Genomic DNA, 23,348 nt, shown 5'->3' with positions numbered 1-23,348 from the left:
GTAAGGGGTTCTTCTACATGAAGACCATAGGGAATCCCAGGACAGGGTGTCTATAATACTGTAAGGGGTTCTTCTACATGAAGACCATAGGAAATCCCAGGACATAGTGTCTATAATACTGTAAGGGGTTCTTCTACAGCTAGAAGACCATGGAAATACCAGGACAGGGTGTCTATAATACTGTAAGGGGTTCTTCTACATAGAAGACCATAGGAAATCCCAGGACATGGTGTCTATAATACTGTAAGGGGTTCTTCTACATAGAAGACCATAGGAAATCCCAGGACATGGTGTCTATAATACTGTAAGGGGTTCTTCTACATAGAAGACCATAGGAAATACCAGGACATAGTGTCTATAATACTGTAAGGGGTTCTCTACATAGAAGACCATAGGAAACCCAGGACATGGTGTCTATAATACTGTAAGGGGTTCTTCTACATAGAAGATCATAAGAAATCCCAGGACATAGTGTCTATAATACTGTAAGGGGTTCTTCTACATAGAAGACCATAGGAAATCCCAGGACATGGTGTCTATAATACTGTAAGGGGTTCTTCTACATAGAAGACCATAGGAAATCCCAGGACATGGTGTCTATAATACTGTAAGGGGTTCTTCTACATAGAAGACCATAGGAAATCCCAGGACATGGTGTCTATAATACTGTAAGGGGTTCTTCTACATAGAAGACCATAGGAAATCCCAGGACATGGTGTCTATAATACTGTAAGGAGTTCTTCTACATAGAAGACCATAGGAAATCCCAGGACATGGTGTCTATAATACTGTGAGGGGGTTCTTCTACATGAAGACCATAGGAAATCCCAGGACATGGTGTCTATAATACTGTAAGGGGTTCTTCTACATAGAAGACCATAGGAAATCCCAGGACATGGTGTCTATAATACTGTAAGGGGTTCTTCTACATAGAAGATCATAGGAAATCCCAGGACATAGTGTCTATAATAATGTAAGGGGTTCTTCTACATAGAAGATCATAGGAAATCCCAGGACATGGTGTCTATAATACTGTAAGGGGTTCTTCTACATAGAAGACCATAGGAAATCCCAGGACATGGTGTCTATAATACTGTAAGGGGTTCTTCTACATAGAAGACCATAGGAAATCCCAGGACATAGTGTCTATAATACTGTAAGGGGTTCTTCTACATAGAAGACCATAGGAAATCCCAGGACATAGTGTCTATAATACTGTAAGGGGTTCTTCTACATAGAAGACCATAGGAAATCCCAGGACAGGGTGTCTATAATACTGTAAGGGGTTCTTCTACATAGAAGACCATAGGAAATCCCAGGACATGGTGTCTATAATACTGTAAGGGGTTCTTCTACATAGAAGACCATAGGAAATCCCAGGACATGGTGTCTATAATACTGTAAGGGGTTCTTCTACATAGAAGACCATAGGAAATACCAGGACATAGTGTCTATAATACTGTAAGGGGTTCTTCTACATAGAAGACCATAGGAAATCCCAGGACATGGTGTCTATAATACTGTAAGGGGTTCTTCTACATAGAAGATCATAAGAAATCCCAGGACATAGTGTCTATAATACTGTAAGGGGTTCTTCTACATAGAAGACCATAGGAAATCCCAGGACATGGTGTCTATAATACTGTAAGGGGTTCTTCTACATAGAAGACCATAGGAAATCCCAGGACATGGTGTCTATAATACTGTAAGGGGGTTCTTCTACATAGAAGACCATAGGAAATCCCAGGACATGGTGTCTATAATACTGTAAGGGGTTCTTCTACATAGAAGACCATAGGAAATCCCAGGACATGGTGTCTATAATACTGTAAGGAGTTCTTCTACATAGAAGACCATAGGAAATCCCAGGACATGGTGTCTATAATACTGTAAGGGGTTCTTCTACATAGAAGACCATAGGAAATCCCAGGACATGGTGTCTATAATACTGTAAGGGGGTTCTTCTACATAGAAGACCATAGAAATCCCAGGACATGGTGTCTATAATACTGTAAGGGGTTCTTCTACATAGAAGACCATAGGAAATCCCAGGACATAGTGTCTATAATAATGTAAGGGGTTCTTCTACATAGAAGACCATAGGAAATCCCAGGACATGGTGTCTATAATACTGTAAGGGGTTCTTCTACATAGAAGACCATAGGAAATCCCAGGACATGGTGTCTATAATACTGTAAGGGGTTCTTCTACATAGAAGACCATAGGAAATCCCAGGACATAGTGTCTATAATACTGTAAGGGGTTCTTCTACATAGAAGATCATAGGAAATCCCAGGACATAGTGTCTATAATACTGTAAGGAGTTCTTCTACATATAAGATCATAGGAAATCCCAGGACATAGTGTCTATAATACTGTAAGGAGTTCTTCTACATAGAAGATCATAGGAAATCCCAGGACATAGTGTCTATAATACTGTAAGGGGTTCTTCTACATAGAAGACCATATTAAATCCCAGGACATAGTGTCTATAATACTGTAAGGAGTTCTTCTACATAGAAGATCATAGGAAATCCCAGGACATAGTGTCTATAATACTGTAAGAGGTTCTTCTACATAGAAGACCATAGGAAATCCCAGGACATAGTGTCTATAATACTGTAAGGGGTTCTTCTACATAGAAGATCATAGGAAATCCCAGGACATAGTGTCTATAATACTGTAAGGAGTTCTTCTACATAGAAGATCATAGGAAATCCCAGGACATAGTGTCTATAATACTGTAAGGGGTTCTTCTACATAGAAGATCAGAGGAAATCCCAGGACATAGTGTCTATAATACTGTAAGGGGTTCTTCTACATAGAAGACCATAGGAAATCCCAGGACATAGTGTCTATAATACTGTAAGGGGTTCTTCTACATAGAAGACCATAGGAAATCCCAGGACATAGTGTCTATAATACTGTAAGGAGTTCTTCTACATAGAAGACCATAGGAAATCCCAGGACATAGTGTCTATAATACTGTAAGGGGTTCTTCTACATAGAAGACCATAGGAAATCCCAGGACATAGTGTCTATAATACTGTAAGGAGTTCTTCTACATAGAAGATCATAGGAAATCCCAGGACATAGTGTCTATAATACTGTAAGGGGTTCTTCTACATAGAAGATCATAGGAAATCCCAGGACATAGTGTCTATAATACTGTAAGGGGTTCTTCTACATAGAAGATCATAGGAAATCCCAGGACATAGTGTCTATAATACTGTAAGGAGTTATTCTACATAGAAGATCATAGGAAATCCCAGGACATAGTGTCTATAATACTGTAAGGAGTTATTCTACATAGAAGACCATAGGAAATCCCAGGACATAGTGTCTATAATACTGTAAGGGGTTCTTCTACATAGAAGATCATAGGAAATCCCAGGACATAGTGTCTATAATACTGTAAGGGGTTCTTCTACATAGAAGACCATAGGAAATCCCAGGACATGGTGTCTATAATACTGTAATAAGCTCACATAGTTTCTGTCACAAACTCCAAACTCCAAACAGTTGTCACTGACTAGTTGGGTATTCATTTCCTACTGAGCAAACAATTTCTGCACTAACAGCATTCATAAAAATACATTTTTATCAGTTTTTTTGCTTTTTTAAAAATGTATTTACAGTTGTCTATAAAACTCATTAATGTCAAATTGTTTTGTGTTCTTCTTGTAGTCCTGGTTGTCCTGAAAAGAACATGGTAAAACAATTCATTGTGAGGCTAAATATAAGGGCAGGACATAATAGTCAGTTATGATGAAAAGCAGATTTGTGCTGGACACAGCTTGCTTTGTGGGAAGCAGTCTGGGAAGACTGTGGTTTACTGGAGTTACTTTGTTCTTAGGGAAACCACGACAAAGACTTGAATACATTTTTGGGACAAATCATTACTGAAAGGGCATTTCTCTCCAACCTCTTTAAAATAAATAGATAAAATAGATAAATGAAATGTCTCATCATGGTCCTTGTGTGTAATACCATTGATACATACAGTGCATTCGGAAAGTATTCAGACCCCTTGACTTTTCCTACTTTTTGTTACGTTACAGCCTTATTTTAAAATTGATTAAATCGTTTTTTCCCCTCAACGATATACACACACAATACCTCATAATGACAAAGCAAAAATAGGTTTTTATAAATAAATAAAAACTGAAATATCACATTTACATAAGTATTCAGACCCTTTATTCAGTACTTTGTTGGAGCACCTTTGGCAGCGATTACAGCCTCAAGTCTTCTTGGGTATGACGCTACAAGCTTGGCACACCAGTATTTGGGGAGTTTCTCCCATTCTTCTCTGCAGATCCTCTCAAGCTCTGTCAGGTTGGATGGGGAGCGTCGCTGCACAGCTATTTTCAGGTCTCTCCAGAGATGTTCAATCGGGTTCAAGTCCGGGCTCTGGCTGGGCCACACAAGGACATTCAGAGACTTGTCCCGAAGCCACTCCTGCGTTGTCTTGGCTGTGTGCTTAGGGTCGTTGTCCTGTTGGAAGGTGAACCTTCGCCCCAGTCTGAGGTCCTGAGCGCTCTGGAGCAGGTTTTCATCAAGGATCTCTCTGTACTTTGCTCTGTTAATCTTTGCCTCAATCCTGACTAGTCTCCCAGTCCCTGCCGCTGAACAACATCCCCACAGCATGATGCTGCCACCACCATGCTTCACCGTAGGGATGGTGCCAGGTTTCCTCCAGACGTGAAGCTTGGCATTCAGGCCAAAGAGTTCAATCTTGGTTTCATCAGACCAGAGAATCTTGTTTCTCATGGTCTGAGAGTCTTTAGGTGCCTTTTGATAAACTCCAAGCGGGCTGTCATATGCCTTTTACCGAGGACTGGCTTCCGTCTGGCCACTCTACCATAAAGGCCTGATTGGTGGAGTGCTGCAGAGATGGTTGTCCTTCTGGAAGGTTCTCCCATCTCCACAGAGGAACTCTGGAGCTTTGTCAGAGTGACCATTGGGTTCTTGGTCACCTCCCAACTTCTTCCATTTAAGAATGATGGAGGCCACTGTGTTCTTGGGGACCTTCAATGCTGCAGAAATGTTTCGGTACCCTTCCCCAGATCTGTGCTTTGACACAATCCTGTCTCGGAGCTCTACGGACAATTCCCTCGACCTCATGGCTTTGGTTTTTGCTCTGACATGCACTGTCAACTGTGGGACCTTACATAAACAGGTGTGTGCCTTTCCAAATAATGTCTAATCAATTGAATATACTGTATATATCATATCATCTTTTGGGTGTTTTAACACTTTATAGAGACAGGTTGGAAATCAAAGGGAGAGACAGGCAATTGGAAGAGAAACAGTGGGAAGTGGACAAAGGGATTGAACCCTGGTCTCCAGTTGGGAGTCGTATATGTGACTGTTCCGGGAGTGTAACCACTACACCAAATATTTTTTATTTCTTTTTAATTGTTTTTTTTAGTCATTTAGCAGACGCTCTTATCCAGAGCGACTTACATGTATCTTTTTTAAAATCTTTTTTTATACTGGCCCCCCGTGGGAATCGAACCCACAACCCTGGCGTTGCAAACGCCATGCTCTACCAACTGAGCTACATCCCTGCTGGCCATTCCCTCCCCTACCCTGGACGACGCTGGGCCAATTGTGCGCCGCCCCATGGGTCTCCCGGTCGCGGCCGGCTATGACTGGATTCGAACCAGGATCTCTAGTGGCACAGCTAGCACTGCGATGCAGTGCCTTAGACCACAGCTAGACCACTGCGCCACTCGCCATTGACCTATATAAGGTTAAACCACAGTTCTCAGTCCTCACCTTGTCCCATGCGAGCCCCAGTCAGGGCCTCCTTGGCGGATCCGAAGCCCAGCTCCCTGCACACTACGCTGGCTGACAGCAGGGTCCAACGGTCGTCACACACCGTACCCCACTCATTGTTCCTCAGCACCTCCACTCTGCCCTCACCCAGCTTGGCACCACCCTTCAGCCTCACCATGCTCTGATGGAAGAGGACAGCAAGGGACACAGTTAACTGACACAGATACACAGAGAAGAGGAGACAGGAGATGACAGTTAACTGACACAGATACACAGAGAAGAGGAGACAGGAGATGACAGTTAACTGACACAGATACACAGAGAAGAGGAGACAGGAGATGACAGTTAACTGACACAGATACACAGAGAAGAGGAGACAGGAGATGACAGTTAACTGACACAGATACACAGAGAAGAGGAGACAGGAGATGACAGTTAACTGACACAGATACACAGAGAAGAGGAGACAGGAGATGACAGTTAACTGACACAGACACACAGAGAAGAGGAGAGAGGAGATGACAGTTAACTGACACAAATACACAGAGAAGAGGAGAGAGGAGATGACAGTTAACTGACACAGATACACAGAGAAGAGGAGACAGGAGATGACAGTTAACTGACACAGATACACAGAGAAGAGGAGAGAGGAGATGACAGTTAACTGACACAGATACACAGAGAAGAGGAGACAGGAGATGACAGTTAACTGACACAGATACACAGAGAAGAGGAGAGAGGAGATGACAGTTAACTGACACAGATACACAGAAAAGAGGAGAGAGGAGATGACAGTTATCTCACTGTGTTCTACAGACAGGAGACAGTTAACTGACACAGATACACAGAGAAGAGGAGAGAGAAGATGACAGTTAACTGACACAGATACACAGAGAAGAGGAGAGAGGAGATGACAGTTAACTGACACAGATACACAGAGAAGAGGAGAGAGGAGATGACAGTTAACTCACTGTGTTCTACAGACAGGAGATGACAGTTAACTGACACAGATACACAGAGAAGAGGAGACAGGAGATGACAGTTAACTGACACAGACACACAGAGAAGAGGAGACAGGAGATGACAGTTAACTGACACAGATACACAGAGAAGAGGAGAGAGGAGATGACAGATAACTGACACAGATACACAGAGAAGAGGAGAGAGGAGATGACAGTTAACTGACACAGATACACAGAGAAGAGGAGAGAGGAGATGACAGTTAACTCACTGTGTTCTACAGACAGGAGATGACAGTTAACTGACACAGATACACAGAGAAGAGGAGACAGGAGATAACAGTTAACTGACACAGACACACAGAGAAGAGGAGAGAGGAGATGACAGTTAACTGACACAGATACACAGAAAAGAGGAGAGAGGAGATGACAGTTATCTCACTGTGTTCTACAGACAGGAGACAGTTAACTGACACAGATACACAGAGACGAGGAGAGAGGAGATGACAGTTAACTCACTGTGTTCTACAGACAGGAGATGACAGTTAACTCACTGTGTTCTACAGACAGGAGAGACAGTTAACTCACTGTGTTCTACAGACAGAAGACAGTTAACTGACACAGATACACAGAGAAGAGGAGAGAGGAGATGACAGTTAACTCACTGTGTTCTACAGACAGGAGACCGTTAACTGACACAGATACACAGAGAAGAGGATAGAGGAGATGACAGTTAACTCACTGTGTTCTACAGACAGGAGACAGTTAACTGACACAGATACACAGAGAAGAGGAGAGAGGAGATGACAGTTAACTCACTGTGTTCTACAGACAGGAGACAGTTAACTCACTGAGCTCTACAGACAGGAGACAGTTAACTGACACAGATACACAGAGAAGAGGAGAGAGGAGATGACAGTTAACTCACTGTGTTCTACAGACAGGAGATGACAGTTAACTGACACAGATACACAGAGAAGAGGAGAGAGGAGATGACAGTTAACTCACTGTGTTCTACAGACAGGAAATGACAGTTAACTGACACAGATACACAGAGAAGAGGAGAGAGGAGATGACAGTTAACTCACTGTGTTCTACAGACAGGAGACAGTTAACTGACACAGATACACAGAGAAGAGGAGAGAGGAGATGACAGTTAACTCACTGTGCTCTACAGACAGGAGACAGTTAACTCACTGTGTTCTACAGACAGGAGACAGTTAACTCACTGTGCTCTACAGACAGGAGACAGTTAACTCACGGTGCTCTACAGACAGGAGACAGTTAACTCACTGTGCTCTACAGACAGGAGACAGTTAACTCACTGTGCTCTACAGACAGGAGACAGTTAACTCACTGTGCTCTACAGACAGGAGACAGTTAACTCACTGTGCTCTACAGACAGGAGACAGTTAACTCACTGTGTTCTACAGGCAGGAGACAGTTAACTCACTGTGTTCTATAGACAGGAGACAGTTAACTCACTGTGCTCTACAGACAGGAGACAGTTAACTCACTGTGTTCTACAGACAGGAGACAGTTAACTCACTGTGCTCTACAGACAGGAGACAGTTAACTCACTGTGTTCTATAGACAGGAGACAGTTAACTCACTGTGCTCTACAGACAGCAGACAGTTAACTCACTGTGTTCTACAGACAGGAGACAGTTAACTCACTGTGCTCTACAGACAGCAGACAGTTAACTCACTGTGTTCTACAGGCAGGAGACAGTTAACTCACTGTGCTCTACAGACAGGAGACAGTTAACTCACTGTGTTCTACAGACAGGAGACAGTTAACTCACTGTGTTCTACAGACAGGAGACAGTTAACTCACTGTGTTCTACAGACAGGAGACAGTTAACTCACTGTGCTCTACAGACAGGAGACAGTTAACTCACTGTGCTCTACAGACAGGAGACAGTTAACTCACTGTGCTCTACAGACAGGAGACAGTTAACTCACTGTGCTCTACAGACAGGAGACAGTTAACTCACTGTGCTCTACAGACAGGAGACAGTTAACTCACTGTGTTCTACAGACAGGAGACAGTTAACTCACTGTGCTCTACAGACAGGATACAGTTAACTTACGGTGCCCTACAGACAGGAGACAGTTAACTCACTGTGCTCTACAGACAGGAGACAGTTAACTCACTGTGCTCTACAGACAGGAGAAGGTTAACTCACTGTGCTCTACAGACAGGAGACAGTTAACTCACTGTGCTCTACAGACAGGAGACAGTTAACTCACTGTGCTCTACAGACAGGAGACAGTTAACTCACTGTGTTCTACAGACAGGAGACAGTTAACTCACTGTGTTCTACAGACAGGAGACAGTTAACTCACTGTGCTCTACAGACAGGGAGACAGTTAACTTACTTTGTTCTACAGACAGGGAGACAGTTAACTCACTGTGTTCTACAGACAGGAGACAGTTAACTCACTGTGTTCTACAGACAGGAGACAGTTAACTCACTGTGCTCTACAGACAGGAGACAGTTAACTTACTGTGTTCTACAGACAGGAGACAGTTAACTCACTGTGTTCTACAGACAGGAGACAGTTAACTCACTGTGTTCTACAGACAGGAGACAGTTAACTCACTGTGCTCTACAGACAGGAGACAGTTAACTTACTGTGTTCTACAGACAGGAGACAGTTAACTCACTGTGTTCTACAGACAGAGACAGTTAACTCACTGTGTTCTCCACAGACAGGAGACAGTTAACTCACTGTGTTCTACAGACAGAGACAGTTAACTCACTGTGTTCTACAGACAGGAGACAGTTAACTCACTGTGTTCTACAGACAGGAGACAGTTAACTCACTGTGTTCTACAGACAGGAGACAGTTAACTCACTGTGTTCTACAGACAGGAGACAGTTAACTCACTGTGTTCTACAGACAGGGAGACAGTTAACTCACTGTGCTCTACAGACAGGAGACAGTTAACTCACTGTGCTCTACAGACAGGAGACAGTTAACTCACTGTGTTCTACAGACAGGAGACAGTTAACTCACTGTGTTCTACAGACAGGAGACAGTTAACTCACTGTGTCCTACCAGACAGGAGACAGTTAACTCACTGTGTTCTACAGACAGGAGACAGTTAACTCACTGTGTTCTACAGACAGGAGACAGTTAACTCACTGTGTTCTACAGACAGGAGACAGTTAACTCACTGTGTTCTACAGACAGGAGACAGTTAACTCACTGTGCTCTACAGACAGGAGACAGTTAACTCACTGTGCTCTACAGACAGGAGACAGTTAACTCACTGTGTTCTACAGACAGGAGACAGTTAACTCACTGTGTTTCTACAGACAGGAGACAGTTAACTCACTGTGTTCTACAGACAGGGAGACAGTTAACTCCACTGTGTTCTACAGACAGGAGACAGTTAACTCACTGTGTTCTCACAGACAGGAGACAGTTAACTCACTGTGTCTCTACAGACAGGAGACAGTTAACTCACTGTGTTCTACAGACAGGAGACAGTTAACTCACTGTGTTCTACAGACAGGAGACAGTTAACTCACTGTGCTCTACAGACAGGAGACAGTTAACTCACTGTGTTCTACAGACAGGAGACAGTTAACTCACTGTGCTCTACAGACAGGAGACAGTTAACTCACTGTGTTCTACAGACAGGAGACAGTTAACTCACTGTGTTCTACAGACAGGAGACAGTTAACTCACTGTGTTCTACAGACAGGAGACAGTTAACTCACTGTGTTCTACAGACAGGAGACAGTTAACTCACTGTGTTCTACAGACAGGAGACAGTTAACTCACTGTGTTCTACAGACAGGAGACAGTTAACTCACTGTGTTCTACAGACAGGAGACAGTTAACTCACTGTGTTCTACAGACAGGAGACAGTTAACTCACTGTGTTCTACAGACAGGAGACAGTTAACTCACTGTGTTCTACAGACAGGAGACAGTTAACTCACTGTGCTCTACAGAGAAAGACAACACAGAGCAGGAACACCAATCTGATCAGATTAAGAAACTGTAGTTGAAGCGAAAATATGCCTCCTTCAAGTCTATGCAATGCTAGTGAGACACACACATTACTACTCCTAATCACCATCGGTTTGAGCATCTTCTTCTTCAGTCCGTTGTTCTGTACGTACTGTGGTCCAGGCACACAGCTGGCCACGGCTGGCATGCCACCTTCACAGGACCCTGTGGCATTTCCTATGGAGTGAGAATAGATACACAATTATGTAAATACACAGAATACAACTCACAAATATGCACAGTGAATATATTCAACATAACTCTGGTCTGATCATGGTGCAATCTCCCTCCATAATTACCCTTGTTGGACTCCAGGGGCAGGCTGCCAGGTGGACCTCAGTGCCAACACACGCCACAGAGTGGAGGCGATACTGATGCTTCTGACGCTCAGTGTTCAGTCTGGAGGGGTTTGAATGGGGGAGGAGGAGTAGGAGGAGGAGGAGGAGGAGGAGGGGGAGGAGGAGGAGGAAGGGGGAAGGGGAGGAGGAAGGGGAGGAGGAAGGGGAGGAGGAGGAGGAGGAGGGGGGGAGGAGAAAGGGGAGGAGGAGGAGGAGGAGGAAGGGGAAGGAGAGAGGAGGAGGAGGAGGAGGAAGGGGAAGGGGAGGAGGAGGAGGAAGGGGAGGAGGAGGAGGAGGAAGGGGGGAGGAGGAGGAGGAAGGGGGAGGAGGAGGAGGAGGAGTGGGAGGAGGAGGAGGAGGAGGAGGAAGGGGAAGGAGAGGGGAAGGAGGAGGAGGAGGAGGAAGGGGGGAAGGGGAGAGGAGGAGGAAGGGGAGGAGGAAGGGGAGGAGCAGGAGAAGGAGGAGGAGGGGAGGAGTATGAGGAGGGAGGAGCAAGGGGAGGAGGAGGAGGAGGAGGAGGAGGAGGAGGGAGGAGGAGGAGGAGGGGGAAGGAGGAGGAGGAGGAGGGGGTGGAGGAGGGAGCAGGAGGAGGAGGAGGAGGAGGAAGAGGAAGGGGAAGGAGAGGGGAGGAGGCGGAGGAGGAGGAGGGGGAAGGGGAGGAGGAGGAGGAGGAAGGGGAGGAGGAAGGGGAGGAGCAGGAGGAGGAGGAGGAGGAGGAAGGGGAGGAGTATGAGGAAGGAGAGGAGCAAGGGGAGGAGGAGGAGGAGGAGGAGGAGGAGGAAGGGGGAGGGGGAGAGGAGGAGGAGCAGGTGAAAGGGGAGGAGGAGGAGGAGGAGGAGGAGGAGGAGGAGGAGGAGGAGGAGCGGGAGGAAGGGGAGGAGGAGCAGGTAGAGGAGGCACACGAGGAGGAGGAAGGGGAGGGGAAGAGGGGGATGATACAGAAAAGAGTGAGTGGAATGTGGCTGTGTGCACCAGGGTTGGAGTCAACACCATTCTGGGCCCTACAGTTCACCATGGAGCAGGTAGTGTTGAACTGAGCTGGGCCAGACAGTACAGTATAGAGCAGGTAGTGTTGAACTGAGCTGGGCCAGACAGTACAGTATAGAGCAGGTAGAGTTGAACTGAGCTGGGCCAGACAGTACAGTATAGAGCAGGTAGTGTTGAACTGAGCTGGGCCAGACAGTACAGTATAGAGCAGGTAGAGTTGAACTGAGCTGGGCCAGACAGTAGAGTATAGAGCAGGTAGAGTTGAACTGAGCTAGGCCAGACAGTACAGTATAGAGCAGGTAGTGTTGAACTGAGCTGGGCCAGACAGTACAGTATAGAGCAGGTAGAGTTGAACTGAGCTGGGCCAGACAGTACAGTATAGAGCAGGTAGAGTTGAACTGAGCTGGGCCAGACAGTACAGTATAGAGCAGGTAGTGTTGAACTGAGCTGGGCCAGACAGTACAGTATAGAGCAGGTAGAGTTGGAACTGAGCTGGGCCAGACAGTACAGTATAGAGCAGGTAGAGTTGAACTGAGCTGGGCCAGACAGTACAGTATAGAGCAGGTAGAGTTGAACTGAGCTGGGCCAGACAGTACAGTATAGAGCAGGTAGAGTTGAACTGAGCTGGGCCAGACAGTACATTATAGAGCAGGTAGTGTTGAACTGAGCTGGGCCAGACAGTACAGTATAGAGCAGGTAGTGTTGAACTGAGCTGGGCCAGACAGTACAGTATAGAGCAGGTAGTGTTGAACTGAGCTGGGCCAGACAGTACAGTATAGAGCAGGTAGGGTTGAACTGAGCTGGACCAGACAGTACATTATAGAGCAGGTAGTGTTGAACTGAGCTGGGCCAGACAGTACAGTATGAGCAGGTAGTGTTGAACTGAGCTGGGCCAGACAGTACAGTATAGAGCAGGTAGTGTTGAACTGAGCTGGGCCAGACAGTACAGTATAGAGCAGGTAGTGTTGAACTGAGCGGGGCCAGACAGTACAGTATAGAGCAGGTAGTGTTGAACTGAGCTGGGCCAGACAGTACAGTATAGAGCAGGTAGGGTTGAACTGAGCTGGGCCAGACAGTACAGTATAGAGCAGGTAGTGTTGAACTGAGCTGGGCCAGACAGTACAGTATAGAGCAGGTAGAGTTTAACTGAGCTGGGCCAGACAGTACAGTATAGAGCAGGTAGTGTTGAACTGAGCTGGGCCAGACAGTACAGTATCGAGCAGGTAGGGTTGAACTGAGCTGGGCCAGACAGTACAGTATAGAGCAGGTAGTGTTGAACTGAGCTGGGCCAGACAGTACAGTATAGAGCAGGTAGAGTTTAACTGAGCTGGGCCAGACAGTACAGTATAGAGCAGGTAGTGTTGAACTGAGCTGGGCCAGACAGTACAGTATAGAGCAGGTAGAGTTTAACTGAGCTGGGCCAGACAGTACAGTATAGAGCAGGTAGGGTTGAACTGAGCTGGGCCAGACAGTACAGTCTGGAGCATCCCAAATGAACCCTATGAGCCCTGGTCAAAAGTAGTGCACTATATAGTGAATAGGGTGCCATTCTCTGGTCTAAAGTAGTGCACTATATAGTGAACAGGGTGGCATTTGGGACGTAAGCATTTCTCAGACCTCAGAGTGCCCTCTTATCCCTGACCTGGGCAGATTTATAGACCCTGCTGTTCACAATGCCCAGATGAGCCGGGAAATAATCAAATTGTCAGCAGATACACGCAGGAAACCATTTTATGCAGGAGATCATTAAGGGGAAATAGCTACTTTAGATTTTTTCCCCCAGTCAGTTTACCTTTTCTTTAACCCAGAGATGAATGGTTTAGCATTAGCTTTGGGTGGCAGCCTGTATAGTCAACATTGGTTAGGTGATGATGATGATGATGATGAGGATGAGGATGATGAGGATGATGATGATGATGATGATGATGATTGTAAATGCAATGGGAGAAAATATTAACCAGTTAGAACCACAAGTTACATTATGTTACACGTTACATTGTGTGTTTTAGTATTTAGTGTTTTAGTATTTAGTGTTTTAGTATTTTGTGTTTTTAGTAGTATGTGTTTTAGTATGTGTTTTAGCACACCATTCAGCAGAAGCTAACTGAGCAATGCAGCACTTTATACAACTATAAAGTGATTGATATGTTCTGTTCCACACCAAAAAGCAAGGAAATGTCGAAAAGTTGTAGTTCAGAATGTTGAACTAGAGATGCAGACTTCAACATCCAGAGGGCAGATTGACATCCAGAGGGCAGATTGACATCCAGAGGGCAGATTGACATCCAGAGGGCAGATTGACATCCAGAGGGCAGATTGACATCCAGAGGGCAGATTGACATCCAGAGGGCAGATTGACATCCAGAGGGCAGATTGACATCCATCACGTAACATTTTATTTTCAAAAGGACTTCCTGGAACAGGCGGCTGGTGGCACCTTAATTGGGGAGGACGGGCTCATAGTAATGGCTGGAACGGAATCAATGGAATGGTATCGAACACATCAAACACGCGTTTTCCATGCGTTCGATACCATTCCATTTACTCCGTTCCAGCCATTACCACGAGCCCGTCCTCCTCAGCAGCCCCCCTGTGCTTCTTTAGAATCCTTTTAGGGGGAATATCTTTACAAAATGTAGTGGTTTAAAATTTCAGATCAATCTGCAATCCTATTTTGCTGAGTTGCATTTCTGTGACTAGGAAAGCTTAGTCAGATGAAGACCACAAAATATTTACGCTCGAATGAGTAAAGAAGAGACTAGAAGGAAGCTGGGTGGTTACAGCAGCTGGGTGGTTACAGCAGCTGGGTGGTTACAGCAGCTGGGTGGTAACAGCAGCTGGGTGGAAACAGCAGCTGGGTGGTTACAGTAGCTGGGTGGTTACAGTAGCTGGGTGGTTACAGTAGCTGGGTGGTTACAGCAGCTGGGTGGTTACAGCAGCTGGGTGGTTATAGTAGCTGGGTGGTTACAGCAGCTGGGTGGTAACAGCAGCTGGGTGGTTACAGCAGCTGGGTGGTTACAGCAGCTGGGTGGTTACAGCAGCTGGGTGGTTACAGCAGCTGGGTGGAAACAGCAGCTGGGTGGTTACAGCAGCTGGGTGGTTACAGCAGCTGGGTGGAAACAGCAGCTGGGTGGTTACAGCAGCTGGGTGGTTACAGCAGCTGGGTGGTTACAGCAGCTGGGTGGTTGCAGCAGCTGGGTGGTTACAGCAGCTGGGTGGTTACAGCAGCTGGGTGGTAACAGCAGCTGGTGGTTACAGCAGCTGGGTGGTAACACAGCAGCTGGGTGGTTACAGCAGCTGGGTGGTTCACAGCAGCTGGGTGGTAACAGCAGCTGGGTGGTTACAGCAGCTGGGTGGTTACAGCAGCTGGGTGGTTACAGCAGCTGGGTGGTTACAGCAGCTGGGTGGTAACAGCAGCTGGGTGGTTACAGCAGCTGGGTGGTTACAGTATCTAAACTGATGTTCTATAAAGTGACTGAACTACGACCCCTACAGTACAACCCACTGTCAGAAACAACAGGTTTCGTCCCAAAATGGGCACCCTATTTCCTACATAGTGCACTACTTTAGACCAGAGTGTGCTACATAGGGAGTAGGGTACCATTTGGACCAGAAGCCCAGTCTCAGGGAGGGGCAAGACAGTGGGTTGTTCTCTGAGATACCTATACCTGGCACCAGCAGAAACATTAACCTCGGCTCTGGCCTTTCTCACTGCTGCTCTCTTTCTCAGACGGGCTCTGCAATGGCAAACAGCAACATGACATCACACAGAGACACTTGTGAGGCAGACAGACACTCACACAGGTAAGGTACTGTACCCGTGCACACACGCGACAGAACATATAACCCCCTGATCACAGACGGTGGGATAGCTGTGGTTTAGAGGAGAACAGTAAGGAGTGCTTCCTGGGTAATGCCACAGGTAACAGTAGAGAACAGTAAGGAGTGCTTCCTGGGTAATGCCACAGGTAACAGTAGAGAACAGTAAGGAGTGCTTCCTGGGTAATGCCACAGGTAACAGTAGAGAACAGTAAGAGGTGCTTCCTGGGTAATGCCACAGGTAACAGTAGAGAACAGTAAGGAGTGCTTCCTGGGTAATGCCACAGGTAACAGTAGAGAACAGTAAGGTCTGCTTCCTGGGTAATGCCACAGGTAACAGTAGAGAACAGTAAGGAGTGCTTCCTGGGTAATGCCACAGGTAACAGTAGAGAACAGTAAGGAGTGCTTCCTGGGTAATGCCACAGGTAACAGTAGAGAACAGTAAGGTCTGCTTCCTGGGTAATGCCACAGGTAACAGTAGAGAACAGTAAGGAGTGCTTCTGGGTAATGCCACAGGTAACAGTAGAGAACAGTAAGGAGTGCTTCCTGGGTAATGCCACAGGTAACAGTAGAGAACAGTAAGGAGTGCTTCCTGGGCAATGCCACAGGTAACAGTAGAGAACAGTAAGGTCTGCTTCCTGGGTAATGCCACAGGTAACAGTAGAGAACAGTAAGGAGTGCTTCCTGGGTAATGCCACAGGTAACAGTAGAGAACAGTAAGGAGTGCTTCCTGGGTAATGCCACAGGTAACAGTAGAGAACAGTAAGAGTGCTTCCTGGGTAATGCCACAGGTAACAGTAGAGAACAGTAAGGAGTGCTTCCTGGGTAATGCCTACAGGTAACAGTAGAGAACAGTAAGGAGTGCTTCCTGGGTAATGCCACAGGTAACAGTAGAGAACAGTAAGGAGTGCTTCCTGGGTAATGCCACAGGTAACAGTAGAGAACAGTAAGGACTGCTTCTGGGTAATGCCACAGGTAACAGTAGAGAACAGTAAGGTCTGCTTCCTGGGTAATGCCACAGGTAACAGTAGAGAACAGTAAGGTGCTTCCTGGGTAATGCCACAGGTAACAGTAGAGAACAGTAAGGAGTGCTTCCTGGGTAATGCCACAGGTAACAGTAGAGAACAGTAAGGAGTGCTTCCTGGGTAATGCCACAGGTAACAGTAGAGAACAGTAAGGTTCGCTTCCTGGGTAATGCCACAGGTAACAGTAGAGAACAGTAAGGAGTGCTTCCTGGGTAATGCCACAGGTAACAGTAGAGAACAGTAAGGTCTGCTTCCTGGGTAATGCCACAGGTAACAGTAGAGAACAGTAAGGAGTGCTTCCTGGGTAATGCCACAGGTAACAGTAGAGAACAGTAAGGAGTGCTTCCTGGGTAATGCCACAGGTAACAGTAGAGAACAGTAAGGTCTGCTTCCTGGGTAATGCCACAGGTAACAGTAGAGAACAGTAAGGAGTGCTTCCTGGGTAATGCCACAGGTAACAGTAGAGAACAGTAAGGTCTGCTTCCTGGGTAATGCCACAGGTAACAGTAGAGAACAGTAAGGTCTGCTTCCTGGGTAATGCCACAGGTAACAGTAGAGAACAGTAAGGAGTGCTTCCTGGGTAATGCCACAGGTAACAGTAGAGAACAGTAAGGAGTGCTTCCTGGGTAATGCCACAGGTAACAGTAGAGAACAGTAAGGAGTGCTTCCTGGGTAATGCCACAGGTAACAGTAGAGAACAGTAAGAGTGCTTCCTGGGTAATGCCACAGGTAACAGTAGAGAACAGTAAGGACTGCTTCCTGGGTAATGCCACAGGTAACAGTAGAGAACAGTAAGGAGTGCTTCCTGGGTAATGCCACAGGTAACAGTAGAGAACAGTAAGGAGTGCTTCCTGGGTAATGCCACAGGTAACAGTAGAGAACAGTAAGGTGCTTCCTGGGTAATGCCACAGGTAACAGTAGAGAACAGTAAGGAGTGCTTCCTGGGTAATGCCACAGGTAACAGTAGAGAACAGTAAGGTCTGCTTCCTGGGTAATGCCACAGGTAACAGTAGAGAACAGTAAGGAGTGCTTCCTGGGTAATGCCACAGGTAACAGTAGAGAACAGTAAGGAGTGCTTCCTGGGTAATGCCACAGGTAACAGTAGAGAACAGTAAGGACTGCTTCCTGGGTAATGCCACAGGTAACAGTAGAGAACAGTAAGGAGTGCTTCCTGGGTAATGCCACAGGTAACAGTAGAGAACAGTAAGGAGTGCTTCCTGGGTAATGCCACAGGTAACAGTAGAGAACAGTAAGGAGTGCTTCCTGGGTAATGCCACAGGTAACAGTAGAGAACAGTAAGGAGTGCTTCCTGGGTAATGCCACAGGTAACAGTAGAGAACAGTAAGGAGTGCTTCCTGGGTAATGCCACAGGTAACAGTAGAGAACAGTAAGGAGTGCTTCCTGGGTAATGCCACAGGTAACAGTAGAGAACAGTAAGGAGTGCTTCCTGGGTAATGCCACAGGTAACAGTAGAGAACAGTAAGGTCTGCTTCCTGGGTAATGCCACAGGTAACAGTAGAGAACAGTAAGGAGTGCTTCCTGGGTAATGCCACAGGTAACAGTAGAGAACAGTAAGGTTGCTTCCTGGGTAATGCCACAGGTAACAGTAGAGAACAGTAAGGAGTGCTTCCTGGGTAATGCCACAGGTAACAGTAGAGAACAGTAAGGAGTGCTTCCTGGGTAATGCCACAGGTAACAGTAGAGAACAGTAAGGAGTGCTTCCTGGGTAATGCCACAGGTAACAGTAGAGAACAGTAAGGAGTGCTTCCTGGGTAATGCCACAGGTAACAGTAGAGAACAGTAAGGACTGCTTCCTGGGTAATGCCACAGGTAACAGTAGAGAACAGTAAGAGTGCTTCCTGGGTAATGCCACAGGTAACAGTAGAGAACAGTAAGTGCTTCCTGGGTAATGCCACAGGTAACAGTAGAGAACAGTAAGGAGTGCTTCCTGGGTAATGCCACAGGTAACAGTAGAGAACAGTAAGGGTGCTTCCTGGGTAATGCCACAGGTAACAGTAGAGAACAGTAAGGAGTGCTTCCTGGGTAATGCCACAGGTAACAGTAGAGAACAGTAAGGAGTGCTTCCTGGGTAATGCCACAGGTAACAGTAGAGAACAGTAAGGAGTGCTTCCTGGGTAATGCCACAGGTAACAGTAGAGAACAGTAAGGAGTGCTTCCTGGGTAATGCCACAGGTAACAGTAGAGAACAGTAAGGAGTGCTTCCTGGGTAATGCCACAGGTAACAGTAGAGAACAGTAAGGAGTGCTTCCTGGGTAATGCCACAGGTAACAGTAGAGAACAGTAAGGAGTGCTTCCTGGGTAATGCCACAGGTAACAGTAGAGAACAGTAAGGAGTGCTTCCTGGGTAATGCCACAGGTAACAGTAGAGAACAGTAAGGAGTGCTTCCTGGGTAATGCCACAGGTAACAGTAGAGAACAGTAAGGAGTGCTTCCTGGGTAATGCCACAGGTAACAGTAGAGAACAGTAAGGAGTGCTTCCTGGGTAATGCCACAGGTAACAGTAGAGAACAGTAAGGGAGTGCTTCCTGGGTAATGCCACAGGTAACAGTAGAGAACAGTAAGGAGTGCTTCCTGGGTAATGCCACAGGTAACAGTAGAGAACAGTAAGGAGTGCTTCCTGGGTAATGCCACAGGTAACAGTAGAGAACAGTAAGAGTGCTTCCTGGGTAATGCCACAGGTAACAGTAGAGAACAGTAAGGAGTGCTTCCTGGGTAATGCCACAGGTAACAGTAGAGAACAGTAAGGAGTGCTTCCTGGGTAATGCCACAGGTAACAGTAGAGAACAGTAAGGAGTGCTTCCTGGGTAATGCCACAGGTAACAGTAGAGAACAGTAAGGAGTGCTTCCTGGGTAATGCCACAGGTAACAGTAGAGAACAGTAAGGAGTGCTTCCTGGGTAATGCCACAGGTAACAGTAGAGAACAGTAAGGTCTGCTTCCTGGGTAATGCCACAGGTAACAGTAGAGAACAGTAAGGAGTGCTTCCTGGGTAATGCCACAGGTAACAGTAGAGAACAGTAAGGAGTGCTTCCTGGGTAATGCCACAGGTAACAGTAGAGAACGTTGTGTTAAGTACACCATTATACTATTAAGTTGCACTAATATTACATGACTGTTTCAATTTCAATAGCAGAGATATTTTGAAGTATTAATATGTACACTATGTATACAAAAGTATGTGGACACCCCTTCAAATTAGTGGATTTGGCTATTTCAGCCACACCCGTTGCTGACAGGTAATTAAAATCGAGCACACAGCCATGCACTCTCCACAGACAAACATTGGCAATAGAATGGCCTTACTGAAGAGCTCAGTGACCTTCAACGTGGCACCATCATAGGATGTCACCTTTCCAAAAAGTCAGTGCGGCGAACTTCTGCCCTGCTAGAGCTGCCCCGGTCAACTGTAAGTGCTGTTATTGTGAAGTGGAAACGTCTAGGGGCAACAACGGCTCAGCATCGAAGTGGTAGGCCACACAAGCTCACAGAACAGGACCGCTGAGTGCTGAAGCACATAGTGCATAAAAATGGTCTGTCCTGGTTGCAGCACTCAGTACCGAGTTCCAAACTGCCTCTGGAAGCAACATCAGCACAAGAACTGTCTGTCCGGAGCTTCATGAAATGGGTTTCCATGGCCGAGCAGCCGGACACAAGCCTAAGATCATCATAAGATCGAATCTGGGTTTGGCGGATGCCAGAGAAATACTACCTGCCCCAATGCATAGTGCCAACTGTAAAGTTTGGTGGAGGAGGACTAATGGTCTGGGGCTGTTTTTTCCTGGTTAGGGCTAGGCCCATTAGTTCCAGTGAAGGGAAATCTTAATGCTACAACATAAAAATGACATTCTAGATGATTCTGTGCTTTCAACTTTGTGGCAACAGTTTGGGGAAGGCCCTTTCCTGTTTCAGCATGACAATGCCCCCCATGCACAAAGCGAGGTCCATACAGAAATTGTTTGTCGAGATTGGTGTGGAAGAACTTGACTGGCCTGCACAGAGCCCTGACCTCAACCCCATCGAACACCTTTGGGATGAATTGGAACGCAAACTGCGAGCCAGACCTGATTGCCAAACATCAGTGCCCGACCTCACTAATGCTCTTGTGGCTGAATGGAAGCAAGTCCCCCGCAGCAATGTTCCATCATCTATTAGAAAGCCTTCCCAGAAGAGTGGAGGCTGTTATAGCAGCAAAGGGGGGGGACCAACTCCATATTATTAACCATGATTTATGAATGAGATGTCCGACGAGCAGGTGTCCACATACTTTGGGTCATGTAGTATATAACCTAGTTTAAATGGAATGTCACACAGGACTAAAATAAGCACTGACACACTAGAATGTCTTAACGTCTCTTTAAAAAGGTACTGGCTTCCCCAGTCTGTCTCCATCCAACATACCAGTAACCCAACTATGTACTGGCCCCAGAGTCTGTCTCCCATCCAACATACCAGTAACCCAACTATGTACTGGCCCCCCCAGTCTTGTCTCCATCCAACATACCAGTAACCCAACTATGTACTGGCCTCCCAGTCTGTCTCCATCAACATACCAGTAACCCAACTATGTACTGTCCTCCCAGTCTGTCTCCATCCAACATACCAGTAACCCAACTATGTACTGGCCTCCCAGTCTGTCTCCATCCAACATACCAGTAACCCAACTATGTACTGGCCCTCCAGTCTGTCTCCATCCAACATACCAGTAACCCAACTATGTACTGGCCTCCCAGTCTGTCTCCATCCAACATACCAGTAACCCAAATATGTACTGGCCCCAGAGTCTGTCTCCATCCAACATACCAGTAACCCAACTATGTACTGGCCCCAGAGTCTGTCTCCATCCAACATACCAGTAACCCAACTATGTACTGGCAACCCAGTCTGTCTCCATCCAACATACCAGTAACCCAACTATGTACTGGCCCCAGAGTCTGTCTCCATCCAACATACCAGTAACCCAACTATGTACTGGCCCCCCAGTCTGTCTCCATCCAACATACCAGTAACCCAACTATGTACTGGCCCCAGAGTCTGTCTCCATCCAACATACCAGTAACCCAACTATGTACTGGCCCCAGAGTCTGTCTCCATCCAACATACCAGTAACCCAACTATGTACTGGCAACCCAGTCTGTCTCCATCCAACATACCAGTAACCCAACTATGTACTGGCCCCAGAGTCTGTCTCCATCCGAACATACCAGTAACCAAACTATGTACTGGCCCCCCAGTCTGTCTCCATCCAACATACCAGTAACCCAACTATGTACTGGCCCCAGAGTCTGTCTCCATCCAACATACCAGTAACCCAACTATGTACTGGCAACCCAGTCTGTCTCCATCCAACATACCAGTAACCCAACTATGTACTGGCCCCAGAGTCTGTCTCCATCCAACATACCAGTAACCCAACTATGTACTGGCAACCCAGTCTGTCTCCATCCAACATACCAGTAACCCAACTATGTACTGGCTTCCCAGTCTGTCTCCATCCAACATACCAGTAACCCAACTATGTACTGGCCCCAGAGTCTGTCTCCATCCAACATACCAGTAACCCAACTATGTACTGGCTTCCCAGTCTGTCTCCATCCAACATACCAGTAACCCAACTATGTACTGTCCCCCCAGTCTGTCTCCATCCAACATACCAGTAACCCAACTATGTACTGGCCCTCCAGTCTGTCTCCATCCAACATACCAGTAACCCAACTATGTACTGGCCCCAGAGTCTGTCTCCATCCAACATACCAGTAACCCAACTATGTACTGGCTTCCCAGTCTGTCTCCATCCAACATACCAGTAACCCAACTATGTACTGTCCCCCCAGTCTGTCTCCATCCAACATACCAGTAACCCAACTATGTACTGGCCCCAGAGTCTGTCTCCATCCAACATACCAGTAACCCAACTATGTACTGGCCCCAGAGTCTGTCTCCATCCAACATACCAGTAACCCAACTATGTACTGGCCCCAGAGTCTGTCTCCATCCAACATACCAGTAACCCAACTATGTACTGGCCCCCCAGTCTGTCTCCCATCCAACATACCAGTAACCCAACTATGTACTGGCCCCAGAGTCTGTCTCCATCCAACATACCAGTAACCCAACTATGTACTGGCCCCAGAGTCTGTCTCCATCCAACATACCAGTAACCCAACTATGTACTGGCCCCAGAGTCTGTCTCCATCCAACATACCAGTAACCCAACTATGTACTGGCCCCAGAGTCTGTCTCCATCCAACATACCAGTAACCCAACTATGTACTGGCCCCCAGAGTCTGTCTCCTATCCAACATACCAGTAACCCAACTATGTACTGGCCCCCAGTCTGTCTCCATCCAACATACCAGTAACCCAACTATGTACTGGCCCCAGAGTCTGT

The 23,348-nt window shown here is 46.6% G+C and overlaps 1 pseudogene; it reads right to left on the bottom strand.

Moving 5' to 3' along the window:
• Positions 1 to 5,784: 5,784 nt before the first annotated feature.
• LOC123481036 overlaps positions 5,785 to 23,348 on the bottom strand; it is a 46,599-nt pseudogene continuing 29,035 nt past the window's right edge.

Source organism: Coregonus clupeaformis, unplaced genomic scaffold (assembly GCF_020615455.1).
Source record: "Coregonus clupeaformis isolate EN_2021a unplaced genomic scaffold, ASM2061545v1 scaf3007, whole genome shotgun sequence".
Taxonomy (NCBI): Eukaryota; Metazoa; Chordata; class Actinopteri; order Salmoniformes; family Salmonidae; genus Coregonus; species Coregonus clupeaformis.
This window is presented reverse-complemented; position numbering and strand designations above follow the sequence as displayed.